We start from the raw sequence: 22,219 nt of genomic DNA, 5'->3' as shown, positions 1-22,219 counted from the left end.
ACAGCAGGTTTAGAGGGCTTTTTGTAGTTTTGTTGGTGGCAAAGTTTAGATAAAAAATGGATATCGTTCCTTTGATAAAGGTTGTAAACGGGACGAATTGACAAAATTATTCATTAATTAATTGCTTGGAGCAAAAATAACAAAATTAAATACTTTAAATTTGTTTTAAATGTTCAAATTTTGATATTCAAATGGGAGAAGACTTAAAACTACAATTAATTTAAATTAGATGCATTTATTTACAATTCGAGTATCGTGTCGGTTATAAAACGTTAATGAATTTCGGGGTCATTGTAGTTACAGAACGTTCTGTTAAACAAACGAGACAATTTTAATAATTACCGAAATCTTTTTATAGAAATAAAAAAATATATATATAATAGTAATAATAAAATATTTAAAATTATTTATTTCTACAGTTACGAAGGGTGACAGTAATACGATGTCGAAATAGTTCGTTAAAAATCTATTCTGAAGACGAATTTCGAATTCGGTATAAATTTTCTAAATATGAATTTGTTCGTATTTTAAACCTCATTGCCGACGAAATTAAATATCGAAATGGAAAATGGTCGTCATTAACTGCTGAACAATGATTGTTGACAGCTTTAAGATTTTATTTCCGGAAGCTTTCGGAATATGGCTGGCGACCTTTTCTCACGTCACAAACGAATAACCCGATTGGCCGAACGACTCCTAAAACAGAGGAGTAATCGCCAAGAAAGTAAGAGCCAATGTTTTGCCGAAGTTCGTGTAGAGAGCGTTTAGAAATAGACGCTCGCCGTCTTTGCAACGCATTTTAAACCTTGGTTCAGCCAACCAACGTCTATAGGCCGTTCTGTTGTTAAACGTCGTTTAACGTAATCTCTGTCTCCGCAATCGGCTGTGGGAGTTCGGTCGTGGTTTCGCCCAGACGGGCTGCCCCGTGGAATTTTTCGGGTTTTGTCCACGTCTGAATAGAGACCAGTTACCCTTAAAAGACCTCCCGGCAGGCATTATTCCTCGCGTAACAACTACCACACAAGTATACAACTACTATCACATGATCAATTCGTCATACTTTACTACTGGCGATATAGCCTAGAAGCTCATACCCAACTAGTCGATACATGTCAAGATATCAAGTGGAAGCAGATTTTTTAAACTTCATCTGTTAAAAGCACATTTTTTAAATATTTTAATATTTCAAATAGAAATAATATAACTACAGTATTTACTTCGAGAACATTTTACGTTTTGTCTATCTTATATATTTACAAGAAGATATTTATTAAACCATATATCTAATATTTCTTTATAATTTAATTTTCATTTTCTTAACTTTATAATTACAACTTCTCTAAATAAACATTAAATAGAAACATGCTCTAGTGGGCAGTACTATAGATTATTCCCGATGGAATTTCGGGACTTTAAAGTGTATATTTGAACTCAGGGTACCGAGACGAGTTCAACGGTACTCTACTTTTGGACCGGTGACAAAAAATAAGAAAGTCATTATACTTTTTAAGTTATCATACTTTTTTAATGCTATCATGCAGACGGCACCGTAGTTGCTAGTACCGCCATCTTGCGGTAAAGTCTGCAAACCGTGACGTCGGACTACGGTCATCTCCCGGACGGATAGCTTAGGTTTGTTGGACAAGCCGCGATAGCGGCGCATAGTACTAGCCGACCGCGAGCGATAGCGAGCGTGTCGGCTAGTACTACGGCCTCGAGGTCGAGGAACGCGAGGGTGTGCGAAAAGGACTTAACTCCAACTGCAGACGATCAGTGTGCTCGTAGATCAACATCTGCCTCTGTTGAAGGTATATATGGCCGACTTGCTGGACTGCCTGTTAAACACGCGATAGGCTTAGCGGAGAGAGCGACGCGACTCCCGATCATCGCGCGATCGCCGAAAAAAGTATAACTTTTTTATTTTTCGTCTTCGGTCCAAAAGTAGGGTATCGTTGAACTCGTCTCGGCCCTCCGAGTTCAAATATATACTCAAAATCCCGAAGTTCCATAGGGAGTAATCTATAGTATATCCTTTTCGTGTTTTTGATGAGGTCATTTGTAAACAGGATATCCTGTCTTATGACGTTACGTGTTGCAATTCTATTACATCGATGTAAACGTCAGCCAAAGAAAGATAAATTTATACAATTTCTCGCGTAAAATGTTAATAATTTAACTTCAAAATACTTTATACTCGAGTTAAAAGTAAGTATAAATTGTTAATAATTCCAATTTATCGCATTAAGTTGTAACTTGTCAGTTTTCTTGTCGAATTCGACCAATACTTGAGATCAAGGTCGACAATCTGCAAATGTTTGGGTGAGGATCTGGAAGAGTTGCCGCATACAAAATGATGGAAAATCAAAAATTGCTGAATAATAATAATCTTTTTTATTTTGATGTATTAAATGCGAATTTAGTCAAATAAAAATTATACTCGGAAGTAAGAAATGAACGTCTTCCTGAAACTCGAATTGTTCGCTTGTTCTAGCATTTAACCTACGTTTATTAAAGCAACTAAAACATGCTCGAGATTAGTTAACATAAATCTGTAAATTATAATATTTAAAAAAAATTGTGACATTTCGCGATAATCATGATTACATTTAAAAAATAAATTAGTTGTATAATGCCCTATTTTTATAATTTTAGAACCAAACATAATAATAATATATAAATGTTAATCGTATTACGTTATTGATTTTGTCAATTTCTTCAGATATTGATTTTGTCAATTTCTTCAGTATTTGTTTTTTTCAAATTATGGCAAGAAATATTCCAAATTAAACTATAGAAAAACTATTGCCAATGCGTTAGTGTAATTTCAGTCATTACTAATGGGTGAAGATAGGTGACGTATCTAGCGATTAAACATGCAAATTATTTTTTCATTCCATTGCTTTAAACTTTAATTCTAGAATAATCGATATTTCCTTTTTTTTTTATTTTTTAATATTTTAAGACAAAGTTCACCGAAACAAGGACCACCATTTATTAGTTTTGTGTTCTACACAATACATTCCTGGCGACCGACCTTCCTCTCTAGGCTACTAGCCACCAAAACGCTAAAAAAGTCCTTTTTAAAAAATACAAAATTTTTAAAATAGGAACTGGTGACATACGAACGTCTTTTTGGGTGTTTCAGCTTTTTATCCACGAAAAACTAAGCGCTGGAGAATGTAGATTAGAAAAGCTTCCTCCTGGTAATGATACTTTACAATTATGATTCGTCACCAGTTCCTATTTTTTAATTGGAAAATGTTTGTGTTTTTTAAAAAAGGACTTTTAAAGCGTTTTGGCGGCTAGTAGTCTAGAAAGGAAGGTCGGTCGCCAGGAATGTATTGTCTAGAACACAAAACTAATAAATGGTGGTCCCTGTTTGGGCGAACTTTGTCTTAAAATATTAAAAATTGAAAGAACCATCGAACCAAAGAATAACGATATTTCCTTGTTTACTAGTATCATTATAATATTTTTAGTAATAAATTTACGAATGAACAATAACCGTGCAGTAATAAACTTTGATTAGAATTAATAAATTTGAATTTTTTAAATACAGTATATGACGTTAAAATATATATATTTTAAAAAATATATAATATAAAAAATATATATACAGTAAAAATATTAGACTGTATGTATAGATTTATTTGAGAAATCGGAAATTATTCTGAACTAGGGAGGACCGATAGAGGCGATCGCCCATGTATAATTTTTTTTATTGCTAACAAGTGCTTGACTATTTCTTTTGAATAATGTTTCTGTTTTCATATTTTTGTCGTTATTTTTCAACTCTTTTTAATATTGTTAAAGAATTAGTTTCTTTATTTTATTAAAGTAATCAAATTTATATATTATTTCATTATACGAATTAAAAATTGCTTCCTCACGTGCTCTTGAATCCGCCTTTGTTCTTAACAAAATCAATATTAATTTATTTTTGTTTATGGTACCTAAATATGAATTTATGACACCAGTTTTAGAAGTGTCTTTCTCTCTCTTTTTCAAAGACGAGAAACAGGATCAAAATAAGAAAAATATATTTTTATCAGAATTTCTTTAAGATATAAGAAAATTTAAAACGCCGAGGAGCATTTCAAAATCAATAAAATAGACACTAAAGCGAGAAACAGTTATATAAAATCTAGCGTAATCTTAAAATAAAAATTCGATTAAGTATAAAGCAGCAGAAAATATTTGCCTCAATTTCAGTTATTTACACACCGATTATTGCAAAAGAAAAGAAAAATAAATCTTTTTTATATGAAATAAAAATAAATGTGAGAAAAATATGTTCTCAGTAAAGAAGTCTTTTTTTTTCTATATCTTTTTTAAAGAATATCTTAATTCAATACAAGTATAGCTCTATGTGCGCGAAAATTATCGTCCATGAAAATGAAGTCTGGGTCCACTGTATGTGATATATGTATACGTGAAATAAATTAACTTTAACTAGAAATAGCATTTATACTTTCTCTGTTATATATAACAGACGGGAGGTTATTATATATAACAGAAGAAAAGTATGGCGATCGTTTAAAAAATGACCCCCCCCCGAGATTTTACATTTTTGGACTCAAGACACCTTGAAACGTCGGAAATGCAAAAAAAAAAAAAAAAAAAAAAATCGGGGTTTATTTCTGTGTGTGGCGGGCACGATTTTGTTCACTCTCTTTGAAGCTTAATAACTCCTATACTTTTTGAAAATGTAATATTTTAATTTTAATAATAATAATGTTTATTCATTATCGATTACGTTTATTGTAAAATGACTCATCATTTATAAAGTGTTGTGATATTGATATTGAAAGTATTAATAATAATCCTATTTATTTTTATTAGTCATTTCAATTTGTAAGAAAACATTACCAGAAAATTTATCTAGAAAATAGAGATTATGATTTATATGCTAAATTGTTGATAATGTGTTTCAGAAATGATTCAATTATAATGTAAAAATTCTTACAATGTAAAGCAATTTAAATAGATGTTTAAAGAATAAGTATTACGTTGATTTCAAGATTATATCAATTATAAATCATTGCATTTCTTTCATATCCGAACTTTTTACGTCTTTTTAGTAACGTATCAGACGAAAGTATAAATTGAATTTGTTGCATGAATCAAAATTTCTAGTTAATATTGATTATTTGCTATTATTTATTAACTAGGGACGTTCCTAATTCTCTCATTAGAGTAGAACCTTGACGTAATGCATAATGGATAGATATTGCGACATAGAAAGCAATACGTTAAGGTTTTCTTTCATTAAAAAGTAATAGTTTGGAGCTAATTCACGTAATTCGTGCGGTCAAAAAAAATTGTCAAGAAAAACTCGCATTCGGAAACGGATGAAGGAAGATGTAAGCTGAAAATTGCCATTTCTTTATCTTTCTGCACTAAAGAAATCACACCAATTAGTAAATTTAAAACTATTAACAACCCTCATGATTTAGGAAAATTGAGTAAAACTAATTATAAATGTTAAAGCACTATTATATTCTTTAAATTAAAGCTTACTAAATTAAAATTACTATTGTAAAAAGGGCACCCTATAGAAGTCCACGACCACGATAGCCTTAAATCTTAAATAAATACACATTATCTGTCAACGTCTGTCTGATAAAATTGGCGCTGGAGAATGCTGTTGTATTAATTAAATTTTCTTTTACTTTCCAGGTTGTTATATACGCCTATATAGCAGAGAAAATGTATGGCGATCGGTCAAAAAAATGACCTTCACGATTTTTACATTTTTGGATTCAGGGCACCTTGAAACGTCGAGAAATGCAAAAATGTGGGTATTTTCTGTATATATGGATGTGTATGTATGGCGAGCACGATTTTGTTCACCCTCTTTGAAGCTAAATAACACCTATGATTTTTGTCGAAATTTTCTGAAATTTTGTTTGTTAGGGAGATCGGTGCTATTAAATTTTGGTGATTAAAGGTGACAGGATGGGAACATAAAGGGGTCGTGTGTATCTCCAATAGGGTCGGACTTAATGACGATTTTACTCGTTATTACCATTTACAATTTTTTTTATAAAACCCATCCCTAGTCTCAAAATTAAGCTGTTTGTCATTTTATAATAATTAAAAGTATAAAAAGTATTTTTAATAAAATATCATAACGGATGGCGCCACCAAATGTTGCCAGAAAAGTTAAGTAACTCATTGCTGGAAATTGTTTTCCTTTTTCGAGAATATACCTTATAGAAAGACAACAGATGGACGACGACGCTTTAATCCAGTGGTTCCCAGCCGGTGTTCCGCGGAACACTGGTGTCCCGTATGCATCTCCCAAGTGTTCCGCAGATTTAGTCGCAAATCGGAAAGTGTACAATCGTATTCGAGCCGCCGAATATCAAAAAATTAAAATCATAAAATTTTCATAAACTTAAATATATATGTACGACTCGTACTTATGGAGTGTACGACTGTTTCGAATAAGATAAAGGCAATGATAAAAACTGAATGAAATATGTAAAAAACATCAGGCACAAGTTTCCCATTAAAGTTATTTAGGTATATTTTTTCCTGTCTTAGAATTGGCGTTAATAATATGAGTAGAGATTTTGAATTATAACTGCTCAATTCTAATAAAATAACTGATGACAAGCTTATGTATTTCATATTAACTTAAGTAAGTGTTCCGCTAAAGAAAATTGCTCACAAAAGTGTTCCGCATAATAGAAAAGGTTGAGAACTACTGCTTTAATCGCTTAATCCATATTTCGGGATATGCCATAACCGCACTTTCTGTCTAAGAAAACTTTGATCATTTTTCTTGTCGCCCATATAGCTTACGCTGAAGAAGCCAAATTTGATTCATTCACACACCTAAAACGAGGAAAGGAGCTAATGGGTAAGCACAATATAAAGAGAGACCTTGGGTGAACACACCCAAGGTCTCTCTTTATTCCTCCGCGTAATTTGGCGCGAGCGGCATCCGTTTAAAAATTCGTGCGGTACGCGTTCCTACATTCCGGTGTCCTGTATAGTGCACGCCATCGGACGGCAAAAACGGTCGCTCGTAGTAGCAGTTTACGGTGAAAAGCAACACGGCGTCCTCCATGGCTCAAACAGTTTCGTTTCGGTGTCCATTATGTGGTTCAATGAATGAAAATTTAGAAGTTGTGTAAACGCAAGTGATGTAAGTGGGGCCTCGGATTTTTTTCGAATGGTAGCCGGCATTCTAATTTTTTTCATGGTTACTTTGAATACTCTGCCGGCAGGATAATCCATTTTATGGTTACATTTTACAATTGGGACCCTTCCCATTTTAATGTCATAGATCACTTCATCACGATACTATCCGTAGTGCGGGTGCCGCCATCATTCTTTCTTTCACCGTCGTTCCTAAATGCCTACAAACAGCAGCGCACTCCCTTAGTAGCGGACATACAGAGCGACCGCTATTAACGAACGCGCCCCTTCAGACAACGATAAAAATCAGTGCCAGATATCTGCGGGAGTGAGATTTTTCTGTCTTGCGTTGACAAGACAGGACGATTCTGTTTCTCTGTCGTGTATGGTTTCGCTTTGAGAGAGCGATATCGCTATAAAAGTCTCGCTAGAACTATTCTCGCGTCTGCATAGTCGTGGCCGTACACTTCATCTGCCATGTGCGCATGTAGATATTCATATCGAAAAAAGAAAAAAATCAAACAATTTAGATGCGAAAAATATTTTGTTATAGACGACAAATACTTTAACACCCGAATGACGACTATACGATAACGACTTCTTTTTGGCGTAAGTTGAAGATTTGGCCAGTTAGTATTTAATTCTGGTGATAAACAGAACAAACAACATTTACCAGGGAAGCTGACAGCCGTAACTCAAATGCTATCGTTCCACGTAATGTTTATGATGTCATTACTAAAACAGCCTTCCTATTAATGCAATTTTTACCATTTCGCTTTCCGCGACGATAAAAGTGACGTCATTTGAGGTTTCCTTCGTCCATTTCCTCACGTGAAAACTAGGCCTATATTTTTATACTCGTTACGAAAAGAGTAGACTATTAAGGTAATTGATAAAAAATAATTTTTTTATATACAATAACATTTAAAATACCTTTATAGAATTTTGAAAACTTAAAATTTAATTTTTAATTTTTTCTAAATATAAACCTTTCATCTGGTTAAATTTATTAGTGGAATTGTTCAGATTTTATTATTATTAAATAATTTTTTCTGGCAAAAAGTATATCATATTAAAAGTTGCAAAAATATTTTCATTTCTGATTAAGTTATATTTATGATTAATAAAAGTCATACCAAAATGAATGTGATTTTATTAGGTACTAATGGAAAATTTACATAGAACTTTTTAGCTGACTTTTCACTTTTCCTATTTTGATAATACATGAATTTAAAACTTACTGTACATAAATTATCTCGAGAGTAACCACAAATTTAATTTCTCTCGTTGCTTTTTGCTTCATCGTATGTTTTCGAAGTTATTATATTTGAGAAATTAAAAATTGAATTAATAACATTGCATATTATATAAATATTTTAAACATATTTTTATCTGTACTAATTTTTAAAATAAATAAATTCCTTTCGTATTTAAAGTCGAAGTTAATCGGGTTCATAGCAGACTTCGAAAAGCAGTATTTATATTTAACCGAAAACGTTTTACCTCCCATTAATTTAATAAGCAGTTATAAACGATAATTATAAATCTTTTATTTTTCTATTAAAAATTATTATTTGAAATTATATAATGTTTAATATCGACTCAATAGTGTTCATTTTTGCCATAGTGAATCTTATATATTTGTTATCTGAAATAAGTCTGTTGCATGCAAAATAATAAATAAAATATTAATAATAATTGTAATATCCTATTGAGGAAAAAATGAAACAATAGTTTGATAAGTTTTCATTCAAACAGTTTAGTTAAATTTGTACAGTTTTTTTACTTTGAACTACTTCACTTAAAGTAGCCGCATTTTGTTCGAAATATTTTTCTTGATATTATGTAGAAAGAAATTTAATGCACTAAAATTTGTTTGTTCATTCCAGTGTATACAACCTTTCAATTTTTCGATTTTGAAATCATTTTATGAAAGCATAAAATGATTTTAAAACCGATCAATTCAACTTAAATTTCTCAAATTTCAGTTAAATTGATCAATAATTTCATCATTATCGATCAAATCATCGTCATTAGAGCAATATAAATATTAAAGTGTTTAAACCAATATAAAATTATGTATATATATATATATATATATATATATATATATTAAATATTTAAATTTTTTATACATATGCATAATTAGTTATTGTTCTGTACATTACCCAAGTTAAGCGTTACTCTTAAAATCGGGAAGAGACTAAACTGTTTTAGAGATGGAAGATAAAACTATTTTTAACTTTATTTGTTTGTCTTTCATAATCTCAAAAAGTTTTCGATAGAGTATATTCAACTCTATCGAAAACTTTTTGAGATTATGAATACAGTATATCCGTTTAGAAAGTAAACTGTTTAAAATATTATTTCAATAGAAAACGGGTTTTTATTCTAACAATACAACATTTGAAAATGTTGCATGTGTAAAGTGTCCGTGAATAGAATATTAAAATGTTGTTATTTTTATTCAAATGGAAATAAATATTGTTCTCGATACTTTAGTAATAGAATATAATGTTGTTAATAATTTTAAAAAATTATTTTACCAAATTATTAAAATTAATTATATGAATAATTAATATTAAATTCTAAGAATTAGAACATAATTATATTAATTGTGTTCTCATTCTCACCAACTGCAGATTTTTATTTACGAAAAGAAGCATTCAAACACGTTTAGGATCTAGTCTGTTGCTTTTCTTATCGCAAATTAACTCACGGGAGGTGAAGACAGTTTGACAGATTGGGAGTTTCCCAAAAAAGAGACTTTTCGAGTCAATTGGGGAAAAATGGGAAAGGGGTATTAATGGGGAAATTTTGTTGGGAATTTTATATTCGCGAAGGAGAACTTGAGGAATGTATAATTTTTTTTTTGTTTAACAATAATTTAACGTATTATCATCAAAAATTAATTGTTTTTAAACTTTTTATTGCATCCCACGAATTATTAACTTGCCTAAACGGATAAAATTCCAATTTAGCTCATTAAAATATCTATTGTTCTATCGAGATGCTATGATATGATTTTCTAAAAAAGTAAGAAGAGTGATCGAACTTATTTTGTCTTTAATCTCATATTTCGTAATTATGCTCATTTATTGAGTGTATTTATTTGCTTGGTTATAAAATAAAAATGTTTAACAAAACAGTATTATTGAAATATGATTAGTGTTTCAAAAACATTAGCTGCGGTAGTTGTTTTTGTTAAATTCTTTGTTTTCAATATTAGCGACCATTGAAAATTTTTTTTAAATTAAGGGCTAATTTATAAATAATAATGCTTTTATTGAAGTAAATCAATCGGTATTCTTTCATTGGTTATTTTACTTGAATATGCAAAGCTGTCCTATAAAACTTTTAAATATAATTTTTAAAGTTAAATGTTACTTAAAGCGAATATATTACATGTTAAGTAATATTCAACTCGAATTTATAAAATTTTGTATACTTCTCCATAAAAAAATAAATAGATACAATTATAAACAGTCAAATATCTAATTCTTAATATAATATTGTTATTAACTAAAAGTAATTGGAAGTGTCTGACTTTATAACTCAAAGACTTTGTGATGATATAATAAAGCGGGCAAAATTTCAGAATTTTTATATTCTGGCAGTATATTTAAAGCGTACGAACACGTGTAAATAAGTACAGTATTTTGTTTATTATCGTCATAATATGACCTAAGTGAAAGAAAAGCGCTTTAAAATCTTAATGCGCAATAAAATGTACTAGGATTTTAAAACGAAATAATATAAACTGAAAATATAACTCTATGTGTATTTTTTCCATCTTCCAACTAGTTTGTACAATATTAGTTATCTTACGTATTTTCAAATTATGAAATAGAAAAAATCATTAAGTGAAAATTCAATAAATAACTCTTTGAAAGAACATTTCGATAAAAAGTTACGAATATTGAAAATATTAAAATGGTATCTGCAATATTGATATTATTGTAAAGAATTTTTCGAAAAAATTTAGTAATTTTGGAAAATTTTGCAGTTTTTGTTCTTATATCATTTTAGTAACTACAAATTATTTAATATATTTAACAACTTTTATTATAGAATAATGATAAAATGTGATTAATTTTACTAATGTAGATTTAGAGCAGTGTTCTGCAACCGGGTGCCGCGGCACACTGGTGTGCCGTCACAAGGTGAAAGGTGTGACGTGAACTTTTAAATATTCTATTCATTTCAAGTTTTATTTATATATTTTTATCACAGTTGCTGTGTTTCTTATGCTTGTATTTCATTTTCTGCCGCAGCACTGATAAAATAAAATGATGTTTGTCTATTCTTTTTTACAAGCCACACGTTTTTATGTATTCTAAGAAATTAAATGTAAAATAAATTTGCTCACAGGTGTTGATGTCTGTTTAATAATAATAATAATAGGTTAGTGGCATTACGTAATTTAATTAATAGTATCATATCATACGCTTTTGAGGGGAATAACATTTTTGTGTGTCATGTTGAGACATGTCGAGTCATGGGTGTGGCGCAAGTAGAAAAAGGTTGCGGAACTCTGATTTAGAGGACGAAAGGTTCTATGCAAAATAGCAACTATTTTTTCTGTAGTTATTCTTAAATTCTGAAACACAGAGACATACACAAACATTCAATGACCAAGTAAATTTTTCTGTAATTGTGCCTTCTGGTCGGGCCATAGCACCTGTATTAAATTGTAAGATTCGGACTGGTGTAGACTGGGCTTAAATATCCCACTTCACTGACACCAGTGTAAGATTTGCCGACTTTAAAGGGGGTTACAATTAATCCCGCGTCAGAATGAGCCTAAGGGAAACCGTGTATATGGGCGGTTGCGAAAGAGGCAAATGAAAACAAGTGTTTTACATTAAAAACCGTTTATTTGTAACATAAATGCTTACATCGTCGATCGACAGTTCTTCACTGATCCAGACGAGAACCTTGACGTCGGTCGCACCCCGGGGCGGATGAGAAGGATCGCTGGGTGTTGGGGATGATCGGAGATACACAAGAGATGTCTCGAGCGATGACACAGTACACTATGAAGCACACGGTCAGCTTAATCCAAAGGCGACAGTTCTTATTTAGGAGGAGACTCCCTTTTCGACCTTGAAGTCCCAGTTTTTATACGTTTTTCTCGTGCACTATCCACCTTTCAGATTGGTTTCTTGTCCCTTTTCTCGCTTTCCGATTGGTCTCCCCTTTGTTTCCAAGCGCAAGACGAAACTGTCTCGGGTCGCGGGAAAGGTCTGATTCGAGGTGTCTATTTGACACCCTTTGTCGACTATGCTCGGAGATTGTTGATAGAATCACAACACCTGCATTCACAATTTAATCCGTTGTTTGTAAATGATGTCATTTTGGAATTCTAACGGTCATACGAGATATTTTTCTATCCCTCAAAATTTTCCCTTTTTCCGAAATTGTTTTCCTAAGTTGATTATTTATGAGTACTTGAGTCAGACTTATACCTATTTATGAGCGCGTGTGTCCGAGTTCTACCTTTGGGTTTAACATTAACAGGTTGTTTAACACGCGTTGGCGTCGTCCCGAGACTCGTTTACATTTTGCGTCACGTTGTTTTGATCAAGAGTTTTTTTCCTCTCTCTCTCTCTCTCTCATATAATTTATCGTTATTTTTACACAAAGGAATTCTGCATTTTTCGCGATTTCGGACCCGTTTGGGTCCTCACAAAATGATGCAAAATAATAATAATTAAACATTTCATGAAATACCTCAAAGAGCATTAAAACTTGTTATTAACGTAACTCGATCGAAAGTTTCATTGTTATAAAGCTGTTTAAATTTACATCATTAATTTAAGCTGGCAGATTGCTATTTTTTAAAATATTTTACATGTGAAACACAGGTTATTGAATACTTATATAAATATATATTATAAAAATATGAAACAAAGTTACTTTTATATTAATATGTTAAAATATAAATTCAGTAAAATTTCAACATGTCAAATGATAAATACGATTACGATACAATCGTAATCGTATACTAGCAAGTATACGTAGCAAGTATACAATCGTAATACTTGCTAGGGTCTACTAGAAATCTTCTAAGCAGAATGCTCAATTCCCTAATGCAGTGTTTCTTAACTTTTTTATACTCGCGGCCCACCAAATATCTCATAATTTTTTTGTGACCCCTATTTTTTAAATATTAATTTATATTTGTTATATTATTAATAATAAATTGATTGTTTTATTATTGCTTTATTTTTTTATATAATAAATGTAAATCATAACTTGATTATTTCATTATCTATTTAAATAACATTCAAACTTCACAATTATACTTATTAATTTTTAACAAAAAATAAAATAAGAAACATGTCGATAAATCGATCCAAAGTCAATGCTAAAACTAAACTAAAACTAAAACACCCACAACTTGTCGTAAAGATTTTGCGTATCTTTGGCAAAAATATTTAAATTTTCAAAGCCTACTACTAAGCCTACTATTTTTCCTAATTATTTTTAAAATTCCAAGCATTAATAATAGTTTCTTAGAATTACTTTGGAATAAAAGAAGTAAGTAGCATATTTGCATTTATTTCTTCTGTACTAACAAAGTTGTAGGTAGGTGGAAATAAAAAACAAATAAAAAAACGGTTAATGTTACCTTAGGATCCAAAATGGCGGCCAGGGAAATTTTTTCCTACGTTGGAGACTGCGACGGGGAAAAAGTTTTCCCTCCATTCAAGATGGCCGCGGGTCCGGCCGCCATCTTGAATTTCTCTGCAGACTCCGCGGATTTTTTCACCGAAATAAACAATAAAAAACAACAAAAAGAGGAGTTTTTTACTCACTTTTCGATTGTTCGATATTCTGAGTATGATCTCCTGTTTGGGGGTCGACGAAATTTTTCGAATCGTTGACAGTTCTATGTTCGACCACTACTCCTTCTATGTCGTCAATATGCATATATCCTTTCCATTCGTCCGTTATTATCGTACTGCCGGAATTCACGTATTTATAAACGATCCGATTCACAGTGTTTTCTGATCTGTCGTTCACCTGACATATGAAGCAATTCTTACCTTCATCGCAATGAATGCAAACGGACTCGGTTGGCTGTATGCCTAATTTTACAGCAGAATTCGATACGTTATCGATACGGGGAGGCAAACCTAGCTCCGAAAAGTCGTCTTCCATCAACTTGTAAAAATCACGGAAAGTGCATCTCGACCAAAATTCGTCGTTGCAACTCAAATCGGCAAAACTAGTCATTATCAAACAATTGGCAATAAACTAAACGAGGGGAGGTAAGGATAAGGAAAAAACACGCTTTTTCCTTAATTTCTGATTACTTGGTTCTCTAACTTTTAGGATTAAATTGTTATAAAAGAAATAACAGTACTTCCTAATACTGGAGGAAATAATAATAATAAATATTCAACGATAGCAATTTGTGTGCGAATGAAATATCGTTACGAAAAAAAAAAAACACAGCAATTAATCCAATACGCAATTCGTCGCAACACAGCAGTAAACGATTCCAACTGGAAACTAGTCGATTTGCATAAAATTGCCCAGAAATGACCAGAAATTACGTCGCAGATCATGCATTTGCATATTCGTTCGTAACACACCTACGAATTTCCCGCCGATTTTACTCTTGCACGACGTCACGAAAAGGCTCCCTCTACCGTCGCAAATTTACACACTACCGTCTCCGTTTCGAAATTACAGGATACTCGGCAACGTCGAACGCAGGGTAGAAACCGAACGGGGAAAAATTCCCCACGTCGTCGACGTCGCGACTCTAGGAAAAAATTTTTTCCCCGTCGCAGTCTCCGAAGTAGGGAAAAATTTCCCTGGCCGCCATTTTGGATCTTAAGGTAACATTAACCAAAAAAACTAAATAGGAAAACTTTATCTTTCTTATTTCACTTTTCAATACGATATTCGGTTATACATCAATTTTTTAAAATTATATTTTGAAGGAAATTTTGCATGATTTTGCGGCCCCCCTGTTAAGAATCATTGCCCTAATGGAAATATTAGACAGGTTGTGATGGCCCTGCGTGTGATCAAAGTTACTAACCTTAACGTCCAAAAGTCTTCATATAAAACTTGTTTGAATGAAAAAAATCTTATGAAAATAAGAGAATAATTGTTTTTGTGTGATAATAAAGTGTTTAAATTTTCGCAATAGGAGTCTCGGCCTTAGTTATAAATATCGAATTTTATAACTGAAAATTATTTATATATTTATCATATTTCTAAATGTATGTATTTGTACTGTAGATAATACGGTGTAACGGTGATACTTCTATGTTCCATGACAATTAATATAATCAAACTACATGACTAGAAGTTGACTTTCTAATTTGAAATTTCAATTTTGCATTAAACAGAAACGGCAGTTATTCCTAGGAATTCTCTTTGTAGATAAAATAATTCTCTGAATTGTCGTGACTGATTAATGTTTAAATGACTACAGCTGTGTTATTACAATGGATCTTCGGAAAAACAATGTTTTGGGTATTCAAGTATTTTAGTATATACTTTATCAACAGATTACAGCTTTGCTTCTAAAAAATTCATTTGACAGTTTTAACAAATTTAATTAAGTGAAAGCAATTTTCAAAAAATTGTTTTTAATTTTCTTATGAGTTATAAAATATACATTATGATTTTTTAAATCTGACACTTAATTTTATATATCTAAAGAATGGCAAAGTTGTATCCGAATAAAAAAGTTAATTGAAATCACATCATACATAACCAAAAAATTTTAAAAATGACATTTAATATATTCCGTTAGTTTTGTGATTAATAAAACAAAAATTAAATTGTAATTACATTAATTAATTAATCATATATTAATTACAAAATTCAGCTTTAGTTTTTCTGGCAAGATCAAATGAAACTTATCCTTTGAATAATGTAAATATTATTTTTAAAAAAAGCACTTGATGCAATGGCGAAACTTTGGACTAACACAGGGATGCTTAGTTTTTATATTATGTATTATTTTTATACATAAGATAGGTTTTAAATTTTTATTAAAAAGAAAAGGTTTTTAAAATTATGTTAGAAATTTGAACTTTTATTTCAAATTATAATTGGTATATTGGTGAGTAATATATATTGGTGAGTATATTCACACTCGTGATCAGTTTATAAAATTTGGATCTAGACAATAGCACGTTATAGCTTCATGGGGTGCAGGCAATATTGAATTAGGGGCCTCATGGACAGTGTTGACTTCAGACAATTTTCTTACAGGGAATTTTTTGAGGAAAATATTTTCTTATAAAAGATTGGTTTGGGCCCCCTGTTCATGGAGGTCCCAGGCAATTGCCCACGCACTACATCTAGATGGATAGTTAATCAGATTATGTTTTTAGATGTTCATTCGGGAATATATAAAATTGAAATTGGTGGATGTGATAATATACTTTCAAAATTTTAATTAACTAATAATGTTTATTAAATATAAGAATAATTATTGTTTTTTGTATTGTGTCTGCACATATGTATCCAAATATTAACAACAAAAATTGAATTTATTTATATGAAAAAAATATTTAAAATATTTTAATATAAATTCTGTAAAATTTCCTGCAAATGGTTAAAATGTTCAATATTTTGAAAAAACTGACAATTTATATATTTGTATATGAAAAAAAAATAATTTATTACTGAATAAATCTCATTATTTCTTAATTAGAAATTTTAATGTGAGAAAAATTTGGAATAAAAAATTTCAGTAAAAATTGTCATAATATATTTTGAAAGAAAATATGAAATTTTGTTCTAATCATAAAAATTAAAAAAATTCCCACTCCAGCTAATGAAAAAGCAATTGCTAAATTTGATTCTCACGAAAAATCATGCAGATTTTCAGCCAATTTTACAAGTTTCTTCAAGTATAGTAGATTATGAATCAAGTTGTACTAAAACTTAAAATTCATAAACCTACAAGTTGTTCAATTATTATTGTTGGGCTGCAATTTGAAAAAATCGTAGACCTATAAATTCCCCCTGTCTGTGCTTCCTTAATCTCGAGAACGGACTTAGATGAAAGCCGATATTAGATAATGTGGAAATCTTAGGGGCACGAGGCCGCGATTAACTGTGTACGAACATTCGGTACAAACCGGAAATCACGTTATTTTAATTCAAACATTTTCTTCCTCAAAGGAGTTAGATAGATGAGCGGCACGACTCTATTGTTAAAGGTAAAGTAAGATGTACGTTTTTCCTTGATAAAAAAAAAAGCTTGTCGCTTCGAAGCGAAGTGTAAAAAACAATAATACATGCAAAAGTCTTGAGTAAGCATGATATTATGAGAAAAAAGTAAAATAGCTGTAAGGGTAAACCCCCATAAACTTTGACCTTTCGACCCGGAAGTTTCGCTAGCACCTCACCGATAACGAGAGAGGATAAGTTTAAAATTTTAGCTTTCTAGACCCGGTAGTTTTTTCTCATCCGGCACTTTTCGATTGCTTATATTTCGGCAACAGCTTTATAGAAAATCTTGAAATTTTGCACATTAACTAAGAAAACAAGTACCTTGCGAATGGGATATTCAGACTTACTACAGACTCTCGGAGGACGAAGAAATTGATCTCCGAAAATCGGTAACTGTGATTCCTGTATAGTCATTCAGTGGCGTTTTTACTTGGCGCGGAGTCACTACCGTGAATCTCTATTTAGTATTAGATTATTATATGACACAGTTACATATTAGTACATGACTTTCATTTTTCATATTATTATGAGGTTTATTTTTAAGATTAAATGACAGATTAACTTTCTGACACAACATGCTATCACTTTTTTCGTTAGAATAAATTAGGGTTAGACTGATGAACACGTGTAATTACTTTATAAACTGAAATTTAGTGTCATGTCCAGATATACAGTAAAACCTACCTGTTCAAAACAGAAACCTGCCTAAACTAGAAGAATTATTCGGAATGCAGTGATTTTCTGTGTTAAAGAAACCTGCTCAAACCGGAAAAATGTTCGGTTTACACAGGTTTTACTGTACTGTATTTTGTTTCTTCGAATCTGCAAAAGACTATTATTTTGTTTGGTATACTAAAAAAACACTAGTTTAATCGGTTTTTTAAATATAATTTTTTTTCACACTCACACTTCCAAAACTTTTATTCACCGTCTAACTCTGGTTTACCCTATGTAAAAACGAAAATTTATATTAGTTCTTTGAATTTTAAGAATAAGTTTTTCAGAATTGAAAATTTTACGACTAATTTCCATTATATTTCAGAACTACATCAACTATAAATTTTGAAATTTGGCAGGAATAATTTATATATAACGTATTGGAAATTATAAGTCAAAAGGCGAGAAAATAGAGAAAGATCATCTTCCACTTCCGATAGTTAAACGATAAAATGACTACACGAAAAAATAAACTAAATTTTTAATTAAAAAGTAATATTTAATTACAGACAAATTGAATTCTACCATATCACTATCACATTTCATTTTGTGTAAAATTTAAATTGCGATTCTCTCTGTTCTAGTATGCTGATGAATTAAATCAATAGCCTTAACTCTGTCAAGACCAAATATTGATAATATTATAACATATTTAATTTCATATGCACTGTATATAAAATATTTGCAAAGGTTATTAAATGCTATCAACTTAACATTATAGTTTTTAAAAGTATTAAGCCCCTTACCTATTTCACTATTATAACGAGAATTACTCAAAATATTGAGTTTGAGTTTGTAGAAATTGACTTTCTATAAGTATTTATCTGAAACGATAGAAAAATTATGTTACGTTATCACACATGTTAAATTTAACAGAAGAATAAATAAAAAAAAAATACTAAACTGAAACATAAAATTCCGTTTAATCAATAAATTCCTTCAAAATAATAATACTGTATCTGCCTTACTTTTGATTGTTTTATTATAAAAATTCGTTCACCTAATTAAAATCTGGAGCATCCTCATACCAAATGAATTCGTAAAAATGACAGTTTCTAAGTTTTAAAACCTCAAAATACACCATATCAGCCTCTCTACGTATAAAATATTGAATTCTTTCTCTGTTAGAACCATATTTCTTTACTCAAGAGGATCCAAAAACACCGAAAATTTTAATAGATTCTTTGTAAATTTTTCTCCCACTCCATTCCTATAATATAAAACATGCAAAATATCCATTTCGACTCGTTCTCATTAACTATTTAATTGTATTTTTCTGTTGTTTGTAATTAGAATAAGTTCAGCTCTGGCTTACAATGAATGTGACATTTAGGGGCTGTCCATAAATTATATCTGTATTTTGCTAGAAATTTTTACTGCCCCTCCCCCATTGTCTAAGTTTCCGTAACCCCTTTTCCTCTTCGGACGTTTCCTCCCCAACAAACTTTAACGCCCCTTAAAATTTTTCATCACTTTAGTATGATAGATACCACAAGTAGAAACAAAACATACAAGAAATTTTGAAATAAATTTAATAAAATGCATAAACTGTATAAAATTTAATAAAATAAACGGACGTTCACTAAAGATGTTCCCGAAGGAAAATGTTTGAAGTCAACACTTCCCGTGGGGTCTCCGAATTCAAATTTGCCCGGGCCTCACGAAGTTATAACACGCCACTGTTGATTTGTCTGTTTTAACGATTCCAATAGATTCCAATAGGGTAATCAACTCGATTGTATCATTTATAATTATTGATAGTAATCCAGGTTAGTATTTATATACTCCCGGAATCAACTGTCTCACTGTCGTTCTCTTACGTCTGGTTGACAGTTTTTATAGGTAGACATGATGGATCCTTTCGGGTTCGGCTGACTTATGTTACATCAAAATCGTAACATTTTCCCTCGTAGTCGTGAATTTGAGTAGACAAAGTTTATTTTAAAATTTTGGAAGGAGTAATGTAAACATAGAAAGTTTGCAAATGATGCTTTTAACCTCTCTAAAACGAACACTGTAGCCAAAATTTCATAGTAAACAGCCAAAATGACTTTTTCTTCAAATCGAATATGACGTAGCTCAATTTAAAGCTCGTAGGGCCATTATTTATACAAATATACTGTTTTAAAAAATATAGTTTTTTATTTTCCACTTCATATGTTAGCATTTCAGTTGTATTTCTCGTCTTTAAAGCAACACTGTAATCTTATAGAAAAGTATTTTTCACTCACCTTCCGTTTCGATTTTATTGTTTTATAAAACTTCACATCGGTATTAAATTCTTTCTCGCAATACTTTACATCAACTTAAAATATTTCTTCGTTTTGTTCAATTGTAAAGTCCGAATGTCTCGTTTCTAACTCTTCTTTTATCTTCATTTCCTCAATTTACGATATTCTCTTATGTCAACAATCTGTATTCAATTAAAAAATTAATTAATTAATTAATGTTTGCTCGAAATTTAGAGCGAGTATCAAAGAAAGACAAGTAAACACATTGCTATTGTTCGAATTGTAGCAGTAAACGAGAGGTGCATCCTCAAGGTTAATAAACTTTTTCTTTGTGAAAATTTCATGTAATTCAAAGGTAATTTTTAATACATATTTTACACAGCATTAGTAATATTATTATTTCGGGGGTTGCAGGACGTAGTAGAAGGGAGATATAGAAAAATATACATGAGAATGAGAAAAGAAAAAGATTGATAGTGATACTGAAGAAGTTTTTGAAGCATGAAAAGAAACTTTAACAGATAATTAAAAAAGAATATACAGGGTGGGCCAGCGAAAACGAAACGGCAGAGTGTTCGTGTTCGTCCAAGCAAAGCGCTCGGACAGGTCGATTTTACTCTCGAGGGGACATCTTTTGCAATAAAGTTTTTGCGATTCTGAATACAACAGACAACAAAAAATTTTAAAAACTCATTTATTTTGTATTAACTAAACAAACATTTATTTCGAAAAAAATGTTTGTTTAGTTAATATTCAGAATCGCAAAAACTTTATTGCAAAAGATGTCCCCTCGAGAGTAAAATCGACCTGTCCGAGCGCTTTGCTTGGACGAACACGAACATTCTGCCGTTTCGTTTTCGCTGGCCCAACCTGTATATATAATATTGATATTGAGAATTAACAGTATAAAACAGAGATTTCCAACGTTTTCATGTATCGACCTCTTTTAAGAAAACTTTTTCCGTCGATCCTCTTAAATATATATATACAGTACATTATTTTAAAATAAATTTCTTATTTTAGGAAAGTTTTGAAAATAAGAATAAAAATATTTCCAAGGATTTTTAAGTAATTGTATTCACTAAATAATTACAAAATATTAAAATATTATACAATATTCATATACAATATTTATCTGATTTGCTCATCCATCTCCATTCAAACTTTCATCGACTCTCAAGAGGTCGATACCGACTCAGTGGAAAGCCCTGCTATGGTGTACAGAAAATTGAATATATTTCAAAGTAAAATTGTTTTAGATTTAAATGTAAATAGAATATGTTTAGATTTAACTTTGATCTAATGGAAAAATAATGTTTGTATTATTCAAAAACGCCGTGATCAATAAAGTTTGCTTTTCTTGAAGAAGACTGCAAATGTTTAATTGTATAATTATTAATTTTCTAAATAAAATATCTAATATCCAAATGTGCATTATATAAATGAATCTATATAAAACTTTACATAAAAGTCCAAAACAACATCTTCATAATCTATAAATAATTTTATAACCAACAAACGTTTTCAAAACGTACACTTTGATTTCGAAGTATGTAAATTTGCGAAGTATATTCGAAATACAGTATCTGGTTATAAAAAATATAAACCTAAAGGAATTGTAATACAGAAATAATACATTTAAAAATCATTGAACATAATGATAAGGGGCTACGGAATGTAGTTTAGTTATATTAATATTAATGATTGTTTCCTTGAAAATTTTTAAAAACTTTGATATTTTTTAAGAAATTTAACTACTCATTTCGAAATACCAAATAAATAATAGTTAAACTTTATATGTATTTACAGTTTTATATTTCTATAATTTTTACTTGTAAAATATATTTATTAATACAAGGTGTATATTTTCCTTCCCATTCAATAATAAAAATACAGAGTATAATTTA

General features: G+C 30.6%; 1 protein-coding gene across 1 annotated transcript in view; it reads left to right on the top strand.

The window, feature by feature from the left end:
• The first annotated feature begins 2,084 nt into the window (after window positions 1-2,084).
• The window catches only part of LOC136989387 (myeloid differentiation primary response protein MyD88-A-like), a 60,728-nt gene continuing 40,593 nt past the window's right edge, over window positions 2,085-22,219 (top strand). Inside the window, exon 1 of the mRNA XM_067287506.1 lies at window positions 2,085-2,205. The gene's annotated coding sequence lies outside the window, so the exon portion shown is untranslated. The remainder of the gene's footprint in view (window positions 2,206-22,219) is intronic.

This window comes from Centruroides vittatus, unplaced genomic scaffold (genome assembly GCF_030686945.1).
Source record: "Centruroides vittatus isolate TY-2023 unplaced genomic scaffold, ASM3068694v2 scaffold_520, whole genome shotgun sequence".
Taxonomy (NCBI): Eukaryota; Metazoa; Arthropoda; class Arachnida; order Scorpiones; family Buthidae; genus Centruroides; species Centruroides vittatus.
This window is presented reverse-complemented; position numbering and strand designations above follow the sequence as displayed.